Below are 21,162 nucleotides of genomic sequence, written 5' to 3'. Positions count from 1 at the left end.
ACCAGTCTCCGTTATACACAAAACCGCGTATTGTACAAATATCATTCAGCGACTAACGGTGCTCGCTTTTTGTACGCCTTATATTATACAGACAGACAATACATTTTCATTGTATATATTAGCTTTTACTCTCGCTATTTTAAACGGAACTAGTAGATTTAGGTTTTAGATAGAGACTAGAGTGCATTAAAAATAGTTTAGAAATATGTAATGAATAAAACAAAATTACCTTCCAGATTGTCCGTAACAAAGTTAAATATATTAGTTTACTTTTCCCGGATTAAAACTTTTTTTTTATTCTAATTAAAGGACTTTATCGTAAAACGATAATGCTTCGTATGTACTTTACTGGGGAAAAAAACAGGGGGACAGACAATTAAGAATGCACCTGAACCTAACTTGACTACATGCTCAAAATACTTTGTTTCATAATCATTATAGTTCGTCTTTTATTCAAGTAAAACTAACTTGGCGATGATTCCGCGCCGTCCTTTTTCACCTGACATATATAAAAGACGGGCGTGAGTGTGAAGAGAGAAGGACGATGTTTGATTTTTTGGGTCAGTAGCCCTCTTACTTTCCCATTTATAATATTCTATATTAAGGAACTAGTATCATCTATGGGGCCTGAGTCATAACTTTATATATTTACTTTAACACTTTAAAGACTTCACCTTTTATTGCAGCAGTTATTTATTAACGCATAGATAAAATTCGCCATTACGCTGTAAAAGATGAAAATGCATAAAAGTACTGGCTTTTACAGTAAAATTGCTTTCGTTTACTGCCGAGTACGTTTATTGCTTTACTTTATAGAGCAGAATCGAGTGCAGCGAAAGTATTGTGATGGAATTAATGTACACTCCATTCTGTACATTAAAATTCAAAATAATATCTGTAAGTATAATTTATTTGAAATTTTATTACATTGAACTTTCTGAACCGAAAAAATGATTTGAGAAAAAAGATTAAATATTATCAAGCCAATAAGTATAGGTGCGCAATCAAATATTTTTTTACCAACGGCCAACACTGTAAAAAAGTTTTACTAATTTTCTACAAATTTGAAAAGAATTTTTGGGTTGGGAACCTTAATTTTTGACCCTCTTTTTTGCCGACATGACTTAACTTTGTATTATTTATACGGCGTTCGGAAATGTCAAGCCGACGGGCCGGGACCAGCCCCCGTAGACAAGTGGCAAAACGCTAACGCTAACGCTAGCGCTACAAAATGTATGGATTTGACATTAGTATTCGCTAGCGAAGCGATGACTTATGTCAAATCGCATACATTCGGTTGTATTTTCGAAAATCGGTTCACAAACGGCGGAGTAGTGGTCGAACATACAAAAAAAAATATATCCACAGAAGAATATAATATAACCTCCTCGTTTTTTGGAAGTCGGTTAAAAATCAAAATAGATAAATACCGCTACGTTGTAAAAGAACTGAAAGACTTTGATCCTGTCTATGTCAATTGTCAACCAAGTATAATGATACTTACTGCAAAAAAAATGGGAAAGCCATGCTTCGGCACGAATGGGCCGGCTCGACCGGAGAAATACCACGTTCTCACAGAAAACCGCTGTGTTTCGCCGAGTGAGTTTACCGGATGCCCAATTCGCTTACCTATCCTTATATATCTTATATATATATATATATATATATATAAGGGAAGGGAATAGGGGACTATTCCCTTCCCTTCCCATCCCTACCTTCCCCTATTACCCTAGTCCCTCTTAAAAGGCCGGCAACGCACCTGCAGCTCTTCTGATGCTGCGAGTGTCCATGGGCGACGGAAGTTGCTTTCCATCAGGTGACCCGTTTGCTCGTTTGCCCCTTAATTAATAAAAAAAAAAAAAAGAAAACTGTCGTCTTTTGCATCAAAGCTCTTTGCAATGTCAAACGACTTGCCAAACCCTCCTTCATGTCAAATATAGTAACGCTTCATTGGATTAAACGTGAAGAGGTAACAGACAGACTTTCGCATTTATTGTATATTAATAGTATGAATGGGCGCTGTCATAATTTCCATAACGCAACCAATACTGTCAATTCACAATTGTTCCTGCCACATAGAAAGTAAATCGTAACCGGGTCACAGTCGGATATGAAAGCGCACATCAGCGCTAATCTCTTCCCGATGTCCGCAGATTGGTGTTAGGTAACACTCGATGGTGCTGTCACGGAGAGAAATGCGTTAACAATAAGAACACTTCCTGTTTTCTTCTTACGAATATCTATTGTAATCTTTTTAAATCCCTATATATACTATGTAATATGTATGTTTCGCCTCCGTGGTCTAGTGGTATAGAGCGCGGCTCTTGACTCGGAGGTCGTGGGTTCGATTCCCGCGTTGGAAACATGTTATTTCCAAGTTTGGTTAGGACAATGCAGGCTGATCACCTGATTGTCTGACAAGTTAAAGATGATCCATGCGTCGGATGGGCATGTAAAAAGTCGGCCCCTGCGCCTGATCTCTCGCCAGTCGTGTCGGTCTTCCGTCCCACTGGGATGACTGGGTATATAATAAAAATCTTAAGTATATGTATAGTATAAAAGTATTAAATATATTTTCGTTGTCTGGTACCCGTAACACAAGTCCTTCAGGTACTTAACACGGGGCCAGACTGACGTGGTGTGAAGCGCATCTTTACAACAAAGCAGCAGTCCAGCAGGTCGTGTACTACATCAGGAGCAAGACCCACTTCGTCTTGATGGTCGAGCGCTTAGAGTCCCGCCACAAAGTGAATTTTAGCTCCTTTGTGGTGAGAGTCCCGACGCACCATCTACCGACCTTCGAGAAGGAGGAGTTCTGGCCGATTGGAGTCGTCTACAGGAGGTTCCGAGGACGACTTCCGAACACGTCGCGCCCCACGTCGCAGACAATACGTGTTTAGTGTTTTAGTGTTAGTGTTAGTTTTTAGTATAATTGTATGTATGTTAGTCTATAAGGTATTTATAATATGGGCCAAGATGCCTGAATTAAATTGAAAAAAAAAAAAGCTATCAAAATCTATCTAATAACGACATAATACATCATATTTGGGGATGGTCTCTCTTTTCAAATTTCATACATGAAAAACACTGTCGTTTGATGTAGTTTTGATTTTAATTACTTTGAAGCCAAGAAATTGGCACTGAATAATTTTTTAAACCAAGTTCAATGTCCTATACATATTGGTATTGAAACCGTGAAAGCTTCCGCCTTTGCTCTACCAACAAGACGAAAAAAAAAGAAAAGTACCTAAAAAACCGCCTAATCAAACACCAACTTTCGTACAAAAACCGACAGGCATGATGTAACCCATCAGCTGTATTATTCAATGGAACAGCGTTTCCCTTTTTTCGGTGGACAGTGACGAAGTGGCCTGTGACTTTTGTGACACCGTGACACTTGTGACACGGATGACGCGGGACCCCCACTACACACCATAAATATCTCCGTCACATGTGCTTTCCAACTTGACGGCCATTAAATTAATGTTTCTATGCATATGAATTAATTTCTAATTTTCCAATAGCTATGTCCACACTGTGCACTTTCATCTTCAATTTTCGTCATCAACTTTCATATTGGCGCATTCAATAATTGAATGCGTCAAGGCACGCAACGCCAATATTGTCATTTTTGAAGTTTTGGATACGGTCAGAGGGCACGCGTCGCGGGCATGCCTCACGTTCGCTGTTGACTGCGCTATAACGCATGCCCTTGACGAACAGAAAAAGGCAAAGTGTGGACAAAGCTATTAGGTACTCGACTATTTATCAACTTTAGCTCAATTCATTTTAATCCAAATGTCAATAAAATTTATTCAGGTTCCATTATTTCTTAATTGCGCTAATGATATTACAATCGGTAGCGTTATAATTGCCCATAATATTGAGCTTTCTTCGCAAATCGTACCACTAGACTCAAATAAGTAAGTTGCTTTTCCGACCAAATGACTTTACTACTGAACCTCTACCAAGAATCAGTACAAAATTATAATTAAACACATTACAATTAACAACAAAAACCACAAACAATCAGCACTCACATGTTTACGGGTTTTCCAGAGAGCAAAAACATCCTGAAGCTTCATGGTGTGATTCAACAAGAACAGTGCGTCGCATTGTGACACTTATGCTGTAAACATAAGGGCTATATTGTTGTGCACTAATTGGTTGCATGATAATTGGCAGGTTGTACGGTGGATCGATATGCATGGGCTTGGAGACAATCGCCGGTTGCGACAATCACGTACTGATATATGATACATGAGACCTTGCACGAAGTTAGGGCCAGGCCGCAACAGTGCGTTGCTGCGTCGCATCGTAAAAATCTACAACGTCGCAGAACGCATAGTGGATATTTGCGACGCGGCAGCGAAATTTCCGATGACATTTTTGCGTTGTGAGTTGTGACAACGCATCGCATTTCTGTGCAATGTTGTTTTTGCGATGCGACGCCGCAACGCAGTGTTGTGGCCTGGCCCTTACATATTTACACCTTCAGTACATATACATCACATAACACAATATACCGCATTAGGTGGTAATGTCACAGTAATGTCGAGAACTCTTCTTGAGAGGAAAGTAAAAAGCCCAAAGGCGAAAGGACAAGTTTAAAACTTCTGCACCAAAAGTGTGTCTGACTATCTGTTACATCTTCACGCTCAAACCGCTTAACCGATTTTGCTGAAATTTGGTACGGAGATACTTTGAGTACCAAGAAAGGACATGGGACACTTTTCATCCCGGAAAAAAATACGGTTCCCACGCGATAAGCGAATTTAGCGCAACGGATTACACATAAACATTAATTGTACATTAGGCATACAGGGTCAATTAATAGTATTATTTTATGCAAGTCTTCCTGCATTAGCACACCGGAATCCGCACGCCCCGTCAATAAAATTACTTAACATCCCCCGAGAGTATGCAATTATGACGACCGCCGACGCAATGCAAATTCTGACCCAACTCCTATGATTGTAAAATTGCACAGACACTCAATATTACTGCTGATTTACATAGATACAGTAGCTGGTGCCAGTACCACTGGATTCCGGGCAGGGCCTTCAACATGGGCGTAGGGAGGTACGGACAGGGGGGGGGGGGGGCAGCTGCCCCCCCCTACAAGAGCGGTGCCCTATAAGAAAGAGGGGAGGCATGCAATCCCAGTTCGCTTGCTCATATTTTGTTTTTCATTTTTACCTCACATTCAATACTATTGTGATATACTCATAGGATTTCCTTAATTTGCCCCAAAAAGACCTATGGCCCTCCCCTATATAGAATTCTGGCTACGCCCATGGCCTTTAATCCAATGGGATTTACCAAAACGCATGCAAGCTACTATGCAAATAGCTATGAGGTTGATCAAACCAATATAAAAATATATTTTCTGACAATAAACTTTGCTTGGAAACAATACCAGCATCGAGTAGGTGTATGAAGTAATACGTAGGTGTAGTTTCAGGAAAAATGGTATTTACGCAATTTCTTAGCAATTTCGTTTCTTATTTGCATCGTTGTTAAACCTTAATAGTAGGCAACGTAGTTTCTTCGTTCGACTTTCAAAAAGTGTATCATGATTCCCATTTTCAATAAAAATATTTTTTATTTATTTATTTTGTAGCTCATCAGCACGGCACATCAAAGGTGTTAACAGGATAGAAATTACTAACAAATAAGAGTTAGTACAGTAGAGCGGGTAGAGCTTTCCCTGTAACCTACTTGTATACTCGCATGAGGGAAAACTGCTGGAATTCAATAACCTAAATGACGTTCTAATTACGAGAACAAAGCAATAAACACGTTATAGGAAACAGGAATGTACGGCACCAAACAACGCATATTCATACAATATATTTATGCATATTTGATGCAGACATACTCATTCTGTGCCTCATCAGTCATCACTCATTAAATCTCATCTCATAAACACAAAATTAAAACAATCGCCTGTTTGTTTCGACATAAAAATCCACCTTAATTCTTTGATGTTTTTTGTGATATTCCAAGAATGTTCATGTCATCGGCCATCGCATTACAAATTACAATGCACATTAGCACTAACGTTAGTCAGGGGTCATCGAACTATACCAGCTGTTCGAATGATCATCTAAATTTAATTATCATAAGCGTCCTGTCGAGACTTAGATGAACATTTTTCTAATATTTCTGTATCCTGTTTATCAAACACTGTACGCTCATGTTATAAAATCTTCGTGTCGTATTTGCTGCCAAACTCTTCTGAAACGGCTGCATCGATTGTGTTGAAGTTTTGTGTTTATAGAGTAAATGTGATAATCTATACTAGAAAATATAGTATAATAGAAATTTGTATATCGCGCGGAAAGTGTCTTTTTTCCGGGATAAAAAGTATCCTATGTCCTTTCCCGGAACTACCCCCATACCAAATTTCATCAAAATGGCTTCAGCGGTTTAAGCGTGAAGAGAAAACAGAGAGACACACTTTCGCATTCATAATATTTGTATGGGTTGCACTTAGTAAAAACTCCTTGAACTTAACCACTTACAAACAGGCGATCTCTGTCTCATTTACTAAAGTACATAAGTCACGCCATGTGGTCGTGACTCGTGACTATACTTGGGCAGGTATGTGTGCCATCACTTTCGTACAAAACACCATAAGGTTATGCTAATGTACAGTTAGATTTCGCTTTCGGTGAAGGTGACAATGAATCACTATGGGAAATCAGTTACCTACCATAAAATACTAGTCATTTTGCTACTGTTGTGCTAATATTTTCCTTTATTAAATGACTTCGTATTTGTTGCAGAGTGGATAGTTCTTCAATATTCAGTAGATAGTTCATAAACATGACGTCATGTTAGGGGTAAGAAGTGGCCAAAAATTGTTGCCATCAAATGTTTGGAGACATTTGGACATTAGAAGTATGCCACATTTATATATGGTTTTCAAATAAACTGCGACTAACTAGTCTAACTACTCTTTCGCCGATTCGGTGATTCCGTCTAGCGATCCATTAGCTCGTTTTTCCCCCATTTTTTTAATAAAGATGTGAGTAATAGAGGGAGACTATCCACTAGCTAGGGAAATAGCGTAGATTAGCCTAGTCTACAAAACGACACGTAGACTAACCCTGTCGGTTGTCTAGTCGATTGATCCATAAATATACTTCCAGTATTTCGTGTGGCCATTTAATGACCAGTCACCGAATCCACATCACACGTTAACCCTGTCGCGTGTCAGACTCCGGTGTTTTGACCTCTGGCCGAATTCACGGATTCTGTGCTAACGAACGTGGTGTCGACGCTCCGACGCGCCGGTGTGCGATGAAAACTGTTGACCTTTGCGTGCCTTTGTTTTTTTAGTGGTTCAGTTCACGCGACACCTAATATGAGTTATGTTATGGCATACCGACAAATCACTGAGTGAGACTTCTAAAACTTAAGGGAACGTAACCCATCATGGGTGCCCCGGGTTGGGGACATCCCCAACCCGGGGCACCCATGATGGGTTTCCCCTGCATAAAAAAAAAGGTATAACGTTGTCTTCCGGGGTGCATCAGCTAACTGAGGCACATGCCTCAGTTAGCTGATGCACCTCGGAAGTATGTAAGACTCTTACTCACTAAAACCACCTGCGGTTCGCCTTCAGCAGTATAAAGGAGGGATGTCCTGGATATAACAAACACAGGACTCCCTCAGAAGGGACCGGACTTCCACCAAAGTGAGGGAACGCTTCGGCAAAACAACGTTATACCTTTATAAGCACCCTCAATCCCTAAAGTAACCTTCCCATCACGACATGGCAGTATCACGAGATTTTTCTATAAGGTCTCGAAAACGCCTGCGTTATATAAACCTAAACTTCACACAATGACCATGTTTTAGAATCTAATATGATGATCATGAATTAAAAGCAAGAAGATTACCCTGGACACCCCTGATGTGCTGTTAATTGCGTCTGGCTTTAAACGAATGATTAAAAAATAGTAGTACATAGGTACGACTTAACATAAAACCTCCTTTTTGGAAGTCGCTTGAAGGCTACAAAATATAAATTATTCCAAAACAAACAGAAACATCACAAATATTAACTGACCAACTTGGAGTACTCCGCAGACCCTCAATATTAATCCACTACAACAAGGGTTCCCAAACTGTGCGCCGCGGCGCCATAGTGCGCCGTGGAAAGGCAAGAGGGGCGCCGTGAGTCGATCTGGAGGATTCATTATCCGATACCACAAATATTATAAAATTAAATAATTTTAATATTAATTATGTAAAGCAGATAGATGATTGAAATAATTGAATATTTGTTAATAATTATCATTTATTTGCTTAAGAGGATACACCAGGGGCGAGAGAAATTGAAAAAAGGTATTTGAAAATGTATTGCTGTCTCACCAATCTCAAGTCTCCCACCGCAGAGCGCGATAGAGACAACACGACAAAAGTTCTAATAAAGGAACAGAAAATCTTCGATTCGTTGTCCGCTGATTCCTTCTCCAAAACTTAACCGATTTAAGTACTTTTTTCATTAAGAATTAAAGCAAGGCTTGAGCTGTGTTCCTATGCTTTATTTTTTTTGTATATTTTAGCCAGTTTTGTTTTCTGGGTGTTTGAACACAGAGGAAATTCTTGCCATTTTTTTGGGTTATCTTATCTTTTTTAATAATAAAATTATGAAAAAAAAGAAAACATAGGGACATGCTAAAAGTGGCCATAGATATTCAGGAAAAAAATCATAACTCTACCGGCATTATCCAGGGAGGAAACAGGGGACAGCGTTTGTATGGAGAAACAGCGGTGTGGACTCCTCTTAACTATAATCATTAAAGGTGTTTATTTATGTTTATTTTTCTAATAGCTAGGTAGAGTAGGGCGCGTGTAACTGCGCGCAGGCTGGAAAATATTGGGAACCCCTGCACCACAAGTTTCTCCAACATCGGAACATCTTGTACTTTTAAATCAACATCGCTATCAATTTAACTTCGCAACTGCCTTTGATCCAGTTATCTGGGGGCACGGGAGGTCCCCCCGCCATGATGAGCCAAGCGAAGCGCGCAAGGGCACTACCTACCTTTTCTCGAAACGTTTCGTCGTATTTTTGAACCCTCGTAACTTTGGTTTGAATAATGCCAGACAGTTGAAATTTTTAAGATATAATGACATGGGTATAGTTATTAAATGCGCAAATTTTGAATATCGTAGCTATTATACGATATTTTATAGGTGTCCAAAAATCCACAATTTTGTCACTGACTCACCGATCATCAAAACTGTTAGGGTACTTCCTGAAGTCTTAGAAAGCTGAAATTTGGTATGTAACATAATATTAGTACTGAAACAACATAAAAATTATCAACCTATATCCGTACCATTATAGAGCAAAATTAGGCAAAAATTAGTGTTTTTTGTATGGGAGCCCTTAATTTTTTATTTTATTTTAATATTATTACTAAATATTAAAGTAGACATATAACTAAGGACTTTGAGAAAAATTTAAGTACCTACCTGTTGCCATTATTGATATAGAGCAAAAAAGGCCAAAAAAATCACGTTTGTTGTATGGGAGCCCCTTAAATATAAATTTCATTTTGTTTTTAGTATTTCTTGTTACGGCGACAACAGATATACATAATCTGTGAAAATTTCAACTCTCTAGCTATTACCGTTCTTGAGTTACAGCCTGGAGACAGACAGACGGACAAACATCGAAGTCTCAGTAATAGGGTCCCGTTTCTACCCTATGGGTACGGAACCCTAAAAAATGAACTAAAAGAAAAAAACAACGTAAACCAGCTTACAAAAAGAAATGAAATCCCACCAAAAACATTTTCATGTAAAAATGTTGCCAAGATGAGAACATAATATTATAGTTCGTCGTGTCAAAAAGTAGTGAGATCTCATGTAGAGCCAAGTTTCTAACCTTACATACTCAACCCTACATACTCGGTGGCCTGGCCATTTATCATTAGTTACTGTATATTAAGTTCAAAGCCCTGGCGAATAACAAAATAGCCAAGCCACCGATTTTGACTAATGTGTAGAGTTTATAGATTCTCCTCGTGCGGCTGACACATTATAATATTATTATCAAATATTTTGCCGCGCTTTAGGGTAAAATTAAGGTTTTTAGATTTAGGGTTGAGTATGTAAGGTTAGAAACTTGGCTCTACATGAGATCTCACTACTTTTTGACACGACGAACTATAATATTATGTTCTCATCTTGGCAACATTTTTACATGAAAATGTTTTTGGTGGGATAAAATTATAGACATTCCATCGAGCGCTTTCATTGGAAATCCTTTGGGTATTGAAAAGGGAAGTAATGGAAAAAAAAGTGTATTAAAATTTCGTTATGTGCTGAATGGTTTTTTTAAATTGAAAATTATTTTTTAAATAGGTCTTTACAAAGAATTGTAAAGGCTCAAAATTGCACATAGTATAACGAAATCCAAGTATCCAATATCCATGGATACAAAATATTATGTTAGTAGGGCAGAATATACACATACAATAATTTCTCTGTCTTTCTGTCTGGGTGTCTGTATGTTACACTACGACTAAGCATTTGAATCGCGGGGCTAAAATGGTCGCTTTGGAGAATCATATTATGAATCATAAAATGATTCATTTTTTTTAAATCGCAAAATGCAATTCTGCTTGCAATTCGTTTGACATTTGTCAGTTTTGACAATTCATTTGCTGAATTGATTGAAAGGAATTGCTCAATGTGACCATTTTTGCCTCGCCGTTCTCGATAACACTTGTTATAGAGTTACTAAGGGTCCAGGGAATGGACGAAGAAGTCTTGTCCCGAAATTGCGAGCAACATCTAGTATCATAATCAAGAAAATTAGAACAGTAAGTCGTCTGAAAACATTACGATGCCAATAACAGTTAGTACTAAATCACCGTATCTAACAAGTGTAAATTGAAGAGCTTATCACAAAACCGAATAGTGATGTCCCCGAATTTATGCGACGAAACCGCATCAAGCGAAACACATTCGCCTTTTTAAAAGTAACATTTGAGAAGTAAAATGCAGACTAGATACTAGGTAGTCCCAAATATTATAATAATAACATATATATTTGATTAACAAAAACAGAAAACGACATTGACCATACATTTGCCGCATTGCCGAGATCGCACCAAAATCCTATCTGTTTTTTTTACATAAGTATTTTAATTCAAAATTGACCTAAAACAAAATCAAACGTCAAATATGTAGTTAACGAAATTGTCGATTTATTGGCGTGTGTTTCAAATAAACGTAATCTGTAAATACTAATAATAATAATAATACTCCCCACACCGGTTTCGGTGACGGTGGCCAGTTTCGTTGAAACCAGGCCAGCTACGCAGGAGTAATTTTATAGTGCCCAAGTGTGTGCGCAGTACACAAGAGCACTCTCTATTCCTTTCACTCTCATAACCCAGTGGGACGGAAGACCGACACGACTGGCGAGAGATCAGGCGCAGGACCGACTTTTTACATGCCCATCCGACGCATGGATCATCTTACTTGTCAGACAATCAGGTGATCAGATTGCATTGTCCTAACCAAACTTGGAAATAATATGTTTCCATCGCGGGAATCGAACCCACGACCACCGAGTCAAGAGCCGCGCTCTATACCACTAGACCACGGAGACGTTACTGTTACACGATACTGAATATTACACGATACTGAATGTATGCTTTAATGTAAATAAATTGGTATAATACTTTGGAAGCCGAAAGTATAATATAATACAAAAATAGGAAATTAATAACGAAGAAAGGAATGTTCATATGCTGAAGATTATTGCTATATTTTTTATTATAATTTTATAGCTTTCAAATTATGAGTTTAATAAGACTCTAAAAACGGTAAATTAAGGCATCTCCGTAGGGGGAGCGTCTTAATATAGAGTAGTGAGAGAGTTTTTCAATATCAATAATCGTAACTTTGTCATAAATATATTTTTTGTGCCGTTAAGTATTTTAATATTCGGAAATTCGATACTCCCGAATATTCGGGAATGTACAACACTACTAACTGCTCCATTTACGTATCGTATGACACACATTATGTTCAATTATTAACAAGTGACTTGTGGCCATTTGATATGCAAAGATTTACTGGCCTGCTCCTGGCTTATTGCTAAATTGCCATAGATGTTGACACACAAACTGCATGCTGTTATAAATACAGAATGTATGATTTTGAATTAAACTAATAATAAATAATTCTAAACTCTTTTCTTACAGCATTAAGTTATATAGGTGACGTATAATGAAGTAGAGGATAACACTCCCAGAGTGTAAAGAGGGACCTTTTTTCCACGTTACGCCATGATGGTGTTTGTGATGCTTGTGAAGCTTTAAAGCATGCGTATTCGATCATAGGCAACCATAGACGAATAGGTTCCTTTATAAATTCGTAATTGCTTGTAATTTCAAATTTTAGACCAATTTGAAGAGTAAAAAAAAACTTGAGAGGTCACCCGAATGGAACGAAGTTATTTCTTATGTTCAAAAAAACCTGTATACATATACACTCAAAACGCCATCTAGTTGACGCACAGGAAAACTATCAATGCCCTCTGCCCCGACCATGCAGGTGTACTAATAAAAAAGTGTCGAGGTCAAATATCGTTCTGTCTAGCCTCCTTCACGCCGAACGCGAGATAAAGAACTTCGTTCTAAGTAAAATACTCAAAACATCCTTGTCCGCATCTTCGACGCCACTTATTCGGTCAAGTATTTCACCGTATGGTCCTTAGCGAGTGCTAGTGCGTAAAGTTGATTTTAAACACCTCCGTTATTGTACACTTCTGAGCAGAGTAACGGTGCCGTCGCCGACGTCACGCGAATGTTATACCGGATTTGTTTCGCGCGTGCAATGACTGCTTACCATGATAGCTTACAGTCTGATTTTGATATTAAATGATAAACTAACATTAAGTGTTCTACAGAATAATAATCGGCCAAGTGCGAGTCGGAGTCGCGTACGAAAGGTTCCGTACCGTTATAGGGGAAAAATAGGCCAAAAATCTTATATCTTTAAACGAGCAATTCTTGTACATATATATATATATATATATATATATATATATATATATATATATACAGTGTGTAACAAAATGGCGTTAATAAGTACCACGAAGTCAATGAGTGTTTGCTATTTTGCTATACCGAGCAAAGCTCGGTCATCCAGGTACTTGTTTTTTTTTATTGTATGAGATTTTATTGCCCCCCTTACATTTTTCTTTTATTTAAATATTATTATTTATTATTTAACTAGATATATTATAACTGTCCGTCTGCTGCCATTATTGATTACGAGCAAAAGAGGCCAAAAAAATAACGTTTATTGTATGGGAGCCCCGCTTAAATATAAGTTTCATTTTATTTTTAGTTTTTGCTGTTATAGCGGCAACAGAAATACACAATCTGTGAAAATTTCAGAAGACTAGCTATAGCGGTTATTGAGTTACAGCCTGGAGACAGACAGACAGACGGACAGACATCGAAGTCTCAGTAATAGGGTCCCGTTTTTACCCATTGGATACGGAACCCTAAAAAGCACGGACTTTTGTCAAAATCATTATTTAATTATATGTTTGTAATTACTAATCATGTATCCAGGTGCGGCGGCTAGTTTGTTAAATGACAACAGAAATGCGCAGCGGAATGGGCCGCATTTTCCCCATACCGGCAAAATGTACGGTTCCTTTGTGGGGTGCACTTTTGCAGACACCTGTAACTAGCAATTTTCAACTGTTTTTGTGACTCTATGTAAATGTCCATGACAGTACATAATAGCTATAACAGTTACATTAAACCAAGCAGTGAATCATGTGTACAAAAAGTCGTTTACATGTGACATTGTCCGTGGACATACGCCGTTATGACCCATTGTTTTTTCTCACGCCGCGCCGTATTCGGTAAAGCGCGTGGGCGTAATTTTTTGCGAGCGCATTATAATGACGAATTGATTGGGCCATCGAAACGAAAGTGGGTGTTCAGGTTAATGACTGTAGAGATGGGTGACCGAATATTCGGCATTTGATGGCTGCCATCAAGTCGAAGGACGTATTTCCAACACTTGGAGCTTGAAGCTTGAAATTTTCATAATATGTATTTAGGGAATCAAATACCATATTCTACGCGGCAGAAATCGCTGAAAAAATATAGTTACACTGTAACATAAATTTATTAATATAAATTGAAATCTAAAAAATCTTACCAAAACTCATAATGAGAAGTCACACTTTTATTACTAAGCGACGGCGATACTAAAAAATACATACCGTAAAGATCTAACTAAATCTCTACCTACATCTAAAGTCCAAATCGAGGCACAAACTTTGCCTCGTATTTTAACTATAACATTATATCGTCTTTTTCCAACCGCATCAAACCTCACATTAGTGATTATTCGAATACTGACCGAATATTTCCGACCGCATAATTAGCCGAATACTGACCGAATTCACCGAATTCGTCCCGCTCTACGCGGGAGGATGTGTAATGACATGTTCACCGTTGTTTTGGCCCAGTTAGCGTGACTCCGTACACAAATTTAATCGTGACAAACTGTATTAGAGTCAACGCACTCCCACTTATTGGGACGTGATTTTTTGTTTGTTTGTACTAAACAAAACAATACGGAGAACAAACATTTCGTGCATCTTTTAAACCAGTTTTCCGAGGATTTGCACGTTAAAAAAATATCATGATTTCCTTCGTGGTCTCTACAATGTATACTTATTATGTCTTCAAAATTGGTCAAGTGATTTCGACGCCTATTCGATACAAATAAAGAAACAAACCAACATAAAGTTTACAACATCAAATGTAGAGAAATGAGAACATAGAATTGGGCTTTATAATATCAAGAACGAATAATAAAATGTCAATTAATAGTATGTATTTAAGCCGACATCTATATATTAATACGTGAGCCAAAAACTTTGTATCCCTTTTGACGAAAAATGGGGAAACGTAGGTGAATGAAATTTTGAACAGTTATAGTTTATATGGTGAAGAAGTGCATCGAGCTAATATTATTTTTAAATTCTGCTTTTATCATCCATTTTTTTAACAAATAAAACATTACACAACACACACACTAGGAAAATTTACAGATTTTTGAGTGACAAGCCTATACATACGAATTATACTCTTTTATTTAAGGCTGAAGTCTGTTGACAACAAGGTGACAAATTGAAAACGGATTATAGTTTTTTTTTTATTGAATCTTAGATAATATTAGACAATGCTTACACGGCCAGTTTGAGATCATCTGAGTCCCAGAGACAAGAGTTGAAAAAATATGATAAAGTCAATTTTTTTTTACAAAATATAGGTAGTAGTCCTAACGTCGTTGAAACTAAGATCGAATTTCGACCATTGGGAGATCTCTAGTAATATTAAATACAGGCCAAATTTAGAATTATTACTTATTAGATAAACCTAACTAAAATTTTCATGTTATGACATCATTACTTACTATTATATTATGTATTCTGTAGTGGTCGCGGAAAATCTCGCTATTTGTATAAAACACAGCGCTCTAACTAGAATATTTCCGATATTGTGGGAGAAATACGGCAGACATTTGTCAGAGTATTGCTTGTGATGTCGATAGTGCAGATCAGGGGTTCTCAAACCAGTTGGTCAAACTAGGGGGTCCCGTGAAGTGGTGATCAATTCACAAACTTGAAATTATGTGATAAAAGAAATGATTATTAATTTATTACATCAATGTAAAGCGGTAGGTGACTGATTCCCAAATGATTCCTTGTGGGGAAGACAAACTACAGGAGGAAACATGAACATCAACAATACACGTATAAAAACGAGACGCCACAATCATGACAATGGGCTACCTAATAACAGGTTGACCCGGCCGTTTGGACATAGAGTCTGGCTAGCGAAAGATGAGACTGGAAAAAGGCGGCAAATTCAAAAAATCGACGTATAACAACCCTGTCTATAGACGGCATTATAGTTTTGTTCTACGAACTACGAAAAATAAAACTAAGAAGCCTTATTATTCGTAGTTCGTAGATCAAAACTATAATTCCGGCTATAGACAGGGTTGTTATATGTTGATTTTTTTAATTTGCCGCCTTTTTCCAGTCTCATCTTTCGCTAGCCAGACGCTAACTTTGAGAACCTCCAATACATATTATGTTATGCAGTAGTTGGCGCGAAAGCAGCCAAGACTAAACCTATGTCCCTAAAATAGAGTTCCATAAAAGAAAGTGTTTAAGGGGTTCAGTTATGCAGCAAGTTTGGGAACCTCCAGTGCAGATAGCGAACCGTGTCGGGGAACATAAAACTTTATCGGTACCCTATCTACTATCTACAGTATCTAGGAACATGGGCGTCGGTTATAATTTGTCGTTTGTCTTGTTTGTAATGTAAGTATCACCAGCAGGCAGTAACCAAACTCAGTTTGGAAGTCCCTTCTAATCTATATTCATACTGATATCCATACTCAATATTATAAGTGCGAAAGTGCGTCTGTCTGTCTGTTACCTCTTCACGCCCTAACCGCTGGACCGATTTTGCTGAAAGATAAGGAGATAGAGTCCCGGGAAGGGCCATAAGTTACCGTTTATCCCGGAAAATGTACGGTTACTGAGCGATAAACGAATCTTGGGACAACGGAGTTGCGGGCGTCATCTAGTTAATATGATAAAGCTGAAGAGATTGTTTGTTTATATCATAATATAAACTAATCAACAACGCTATTGAATAGATAAACTCCCGTCAGAAACGAGACAATAACGTTTGATGACTAAGTATTCTTGATATTTGCCATACAAGTTAAATTAAGTTAACTAGACAACAAACATAATATTACATTACAATGACATTTACGCACTAATTATCATCAGCCCGCTGACTCATACTTCCCTGTAGCCCAACACGGTGTATTTTCGTCCTTACTCCTATTGTGATAAGATCGATGCTTGTTGACACAATCAGCAGTGTATAATTACTTGGTAGTTGGTACGCATAAATAAATACTAATTCATACATCGATAATGCTGGGAAAATATACGGAATTCGCGACGCGACGAGTTACATTGCAATTCGCAGCTGATACGAATCACACTTCTTTACATTTGCCTTAACCGCAGCATTGCCAGAGACGTCCCGATTTTTTCATCAAAATGAAATGTCCCGCGCGGGACAGCCTCAGTCCCGCTTTTCGGGAAAAGCCCGAACGTACTGTTTTGCAGCACCCTCAGTGTCAGTTTATAAAAAAAAAACCCAAAAGTTCACCCCAACTTATATAACCCAAAATTAAATTAGTTACACTTTACTACGACTTCCCGTGCAGCGTGCTGAGAAAAAAAGATGCGTAATGAAGATGAGTGTGGGATGTGGAGGCATGTAGAGGGGTGGATTTTCTTTGGCTACTTTGGCTATCTATTGTCACGTAAACGTTATTTTAACGCAAATAAAAAGATAAACATTCAAAGAACTTTTGATTTTATACCTTTTTTTATTTTGTCCCTCTTTTGACTGAAGAATCCCGCTTTTTCACTCAAAAAGTTCCAAAGTCCTGACTTGGCACAAAAAAAAATCTGGCAACGCTGCAGTTACCCGTTAGGTGCTATGATATTCTGTCAGTTTGTAATGTTTTTAACTAGGGCAGGGACTTTCAATCTTTTTTTAAGAATTCCACGACCTTAGTATGACAAAATATTTTGCGACCCCTTTTTGCTTTCATATTAGGTACATGATAAAAAACCAAAGGTTACATCAATTAGTAAATATTTTCCCACTTAATATTTCACCACCTCCTAGGGGGTCGCGAGCCACAGGTTAAAAACGTTTAACGTTAGCATGATGGAGTAGTACAAATTACAAGTGATTACAAACGTAAACGCATATTTGTTAGTTACTGATAGTAAGTACTCGTATCACGTATGTGCAAGTGTATGTCACAACTCATAATATACTGGTACTGATAAGTGCCGGATAGGCTATCCACCACTTAGCTTGACAGATAGAGTATGGAGAATCTGTCAAAAAGTTTATCAGGAAGTGGTGAAACAGGCCCTTAGTCTGTTAGAGAAATTTGATCCTAGTTAGAAAAGCGAAAGTCAATTGAAAATCATCATCAAAATATATTCATAAGTCTCCAATAATCCAATCCGGTATTCCTAGAATGTAATGACTCGTCTTCCGTATACCTGCACCCTGACTCATGCTGCACTATCACCTGCATGTGTAACGTGATTTATCTACAAAACAACGCGATCGCGTCTTATGATAACGACACTATCGGCTTCGCGCCAAAACATACTTCGCAGCCTCTAGCCAACACGTTTTCTTTATCGCTTCTTTCGCTGATCAAAAATCTATGGAATTGACATTAGCGTTAGCTAAAATTAAGTTGATTTTCGAGTCGTGTCATGTTAATTCGATACAAAATTATCAGAGATTCTATACATAAGCTATAGAGAAAATGTGACTTTGAGTTTATTTTAAAGAGAAAATGGCGTATCGTAATCTTCACTGTTTTTTTTCCATGGGGTCCCATTCTAATACCTCGATTGCTGCTTCGATCAGGTTTTTGAAGATTACGATACGTCTTTCTCGCGCATGAGACATATTGTGTTTGCGAAAGTAAAGCGATAGAAGCGAATTTCGAGGTATGAGAATCAGGGACCAGATAACCAGATATAAACGTGGATAAATCGAATGTATTTATAATGTAATGATGTTTATAATTTAATAAATAAATACGAGGTTTCAATGTTAGTGTCTTCATGTTAACGTACTCTATCTTTACATTTTTATAAAGTGTTTATTTTTCATAATCTTCCAACATAAAAAGTCGCGAGTTTCCTACGTTTTTTAATCGACTTTAAAAAAGGAGGTGGTTAATGGTTATATAATGTTCGACTTTGAGTATTTTTATAGGATAGTTCCCGAACCGGTGAGAGACGTATGACAATGAGGGTTTTCGATATACCATTTGCCACCAAAAAGTAGGGTATTTCGTGTCAAATGTCGTGTCAGACATTACGTAATCGATAGCTGTCATATTATTACAGCTAATAGCTATATCGTGATAATAATATGTGGAAGCTATTTCGTGACAGCAGTTTGACATGATAGACCATACGGCTACATAGCGCCATTTGTCCCTCATTCTAAAACCCTAAAAGCAGGATTATTCTGAAAACAAAACTTTTCAGTTACAAAAGTTATTAACCTAACGTTTCTGTGATCATCCATTAATTCTTCATTATGATTTATGACAGGTTGAGTGATTATTTTACAGCCAAGTACTTATATGACAAATTAATGATGAAAATTTGAATTGAATAGGGTATAGGCGTATAGATAATCTCGAATACATAGTTTATTGACTTGGCAAAAAACCGTGTCATCCCTTATCGGCCACTGATCGGGCATCGAACGATCATCAAAACGGATACGTCATAGAACAGTACCCCTATTCTGCTGTTACGATTCAACGAAAGAAGAAACGAAGATGTGTTTAACATCTTCGTTTCATGTTCGATCCAATCCGTTTTTATCAAACTGCAAAATAATATTCTTATACAAGATGACACCTGCAACTCCGTTGCACCAAAATTCGTAAATATTGCGCGGGGGCCAAACATTTTTCCGGGATAAAAAGTATCATAAAATGTCTTTTCACGGGACTCTAAGTTGCCCCATAAACCATTTTAGCAAAATAGGTTCAGCAGTTTGTGCGTGAAGAGGTAACAGACAGGCATACTTTCGCATTTATTAATATTAGTATGGATACTTTGAACAAACGACAAACTTACATCGCTTGGAGTTTTCACCAATCAAGAATCAGAGGACGCCTTTGGCATTGACACCCAAGCAGCTTATTACACCTGCAAGACAGCATCGATACAATATCGAAGCTGCATTAATATTGGATTGAATTGCAAAATCAGAGTACCAACAGATACAAGCCATGATATGAATATAATATGCTAATCACCATTAATGACTCAAAACATGTAAACGACGTTGGTGGTAGTCAGAAGTTTTTGTAGGTACGAATTTTAAGGGCATCGACATTTCTATTGATCAATAATTTCATCAGATAATACCGTTAAACGCCTAATTATAAAATCTACCTACACTATATTATACTGTACCTATAGAGACTTTTGCACATAAAAGTCTCTATCTTTTTGATAACATATCTCTAAATAGTATAAAACAAAGTCGCTTTCCGCTGTCTGTATGTATGTGTGTGTGTATGTATGCTTAGATCTTTAAAACTACTCAACGGATTTTGATGCGGTTTTTTTTAATAGATTGAGTGTTTCAAGAGCAAGGTTTATATGTATAACATATGCATAATATGGTAGAGAAACACTGATAATTTTAGAGGTTTCTAATGTTATGTCGTAAATAAATTCATTTTTTTGCGTTTATATTGCAAACTGGCTAAACCCTACGAGATAGATCAAAATAATGTACTACAGTATTGTACACCTTAATAAGGTAAACAAAAAAGTCCGCGATGGTATATGTCTATTTCTTAGGGATAACTCACAATAGCCATTTTTGTTCTTTACTTTTTACGAAAAATAATGGCTTATTTACGAAGCGATTTTAACAATTTACAACATTAACCCTTATCCAAATAAACATGTTTGGAAGCTAAGACATTAAATGTAGATTATAATTGTCTTTTACACTATACAATTTCGATCAATACTTTAGAAGTTTTCAAACGTATAAACTTACGCGAAATCAAAAAATATGTCGCGCGGCGGCGGCCGAGGGACATAGCGGTTACGGCGGAACCGGCCGGGGGCTCTCATAAGCTTCGGTCTTATGTTATTGTAGTAGATAGTGTATTTCGTCATTGTGTGGTTGTGCAGACGGTAACGCAGAGGAGCAACCACAGCGCTTTCTTTCAGATATTCATTGTTTCTGGTTCTTTGGTTTCTGAATTGTCGATAAAAATATATTTGACTTGGTTAGAAAAACGGACTTTTGTTTTTGCTTTGCGATTGGGTTATTTATTGCTTTGTGGGTATTACTATACGACCATGCCTGGAAGACGTCGTCGTTCGAACATAGGTCGTAGTACAGTGAATTCCAAAAGAGCACGTTCAGCAAGAGATGAAGAATCGTCAACGGAACGTGAGACTCGCCT

At 37.6% G+C, this 21,162-nt stretch overlaps 1 protein-coding gene across 2 annotated transcripts in view; it reads right to left on the bottom strand.

Annotated features, from left to right (window-relative positions):
• The window catches only part of LOC121736836 (dual specificity tyrosine-phosphorylation-regulated kinase 2), a 192,778-nt gene that overhangs the window by 118,618 nt on the left and 52,998 nt on the right, over positions 1-21,162 (bottom strand). The gene's annotated exons all lie outside the window — the stretch shown is intronic.

Source organism: Aricia agestis, chromosome 19 (assembly GCF_905147365.1).
Source record: "Aricia agestis chromosome 19, ilAriAges1.1, whole genome shotgun sequence".
Taxonomy (NCBI): Eukaryota; Metazoa; Arthropoda; class Insecta; order Lepidoptera; family Lycaenidae; genus Aricia; species Aricia agestis.
The sequence above is the reverse complement of the archived record's forward strand: the minus strand, read 5'-3'. Positions and strand labels throughout refer to the sequence as shown.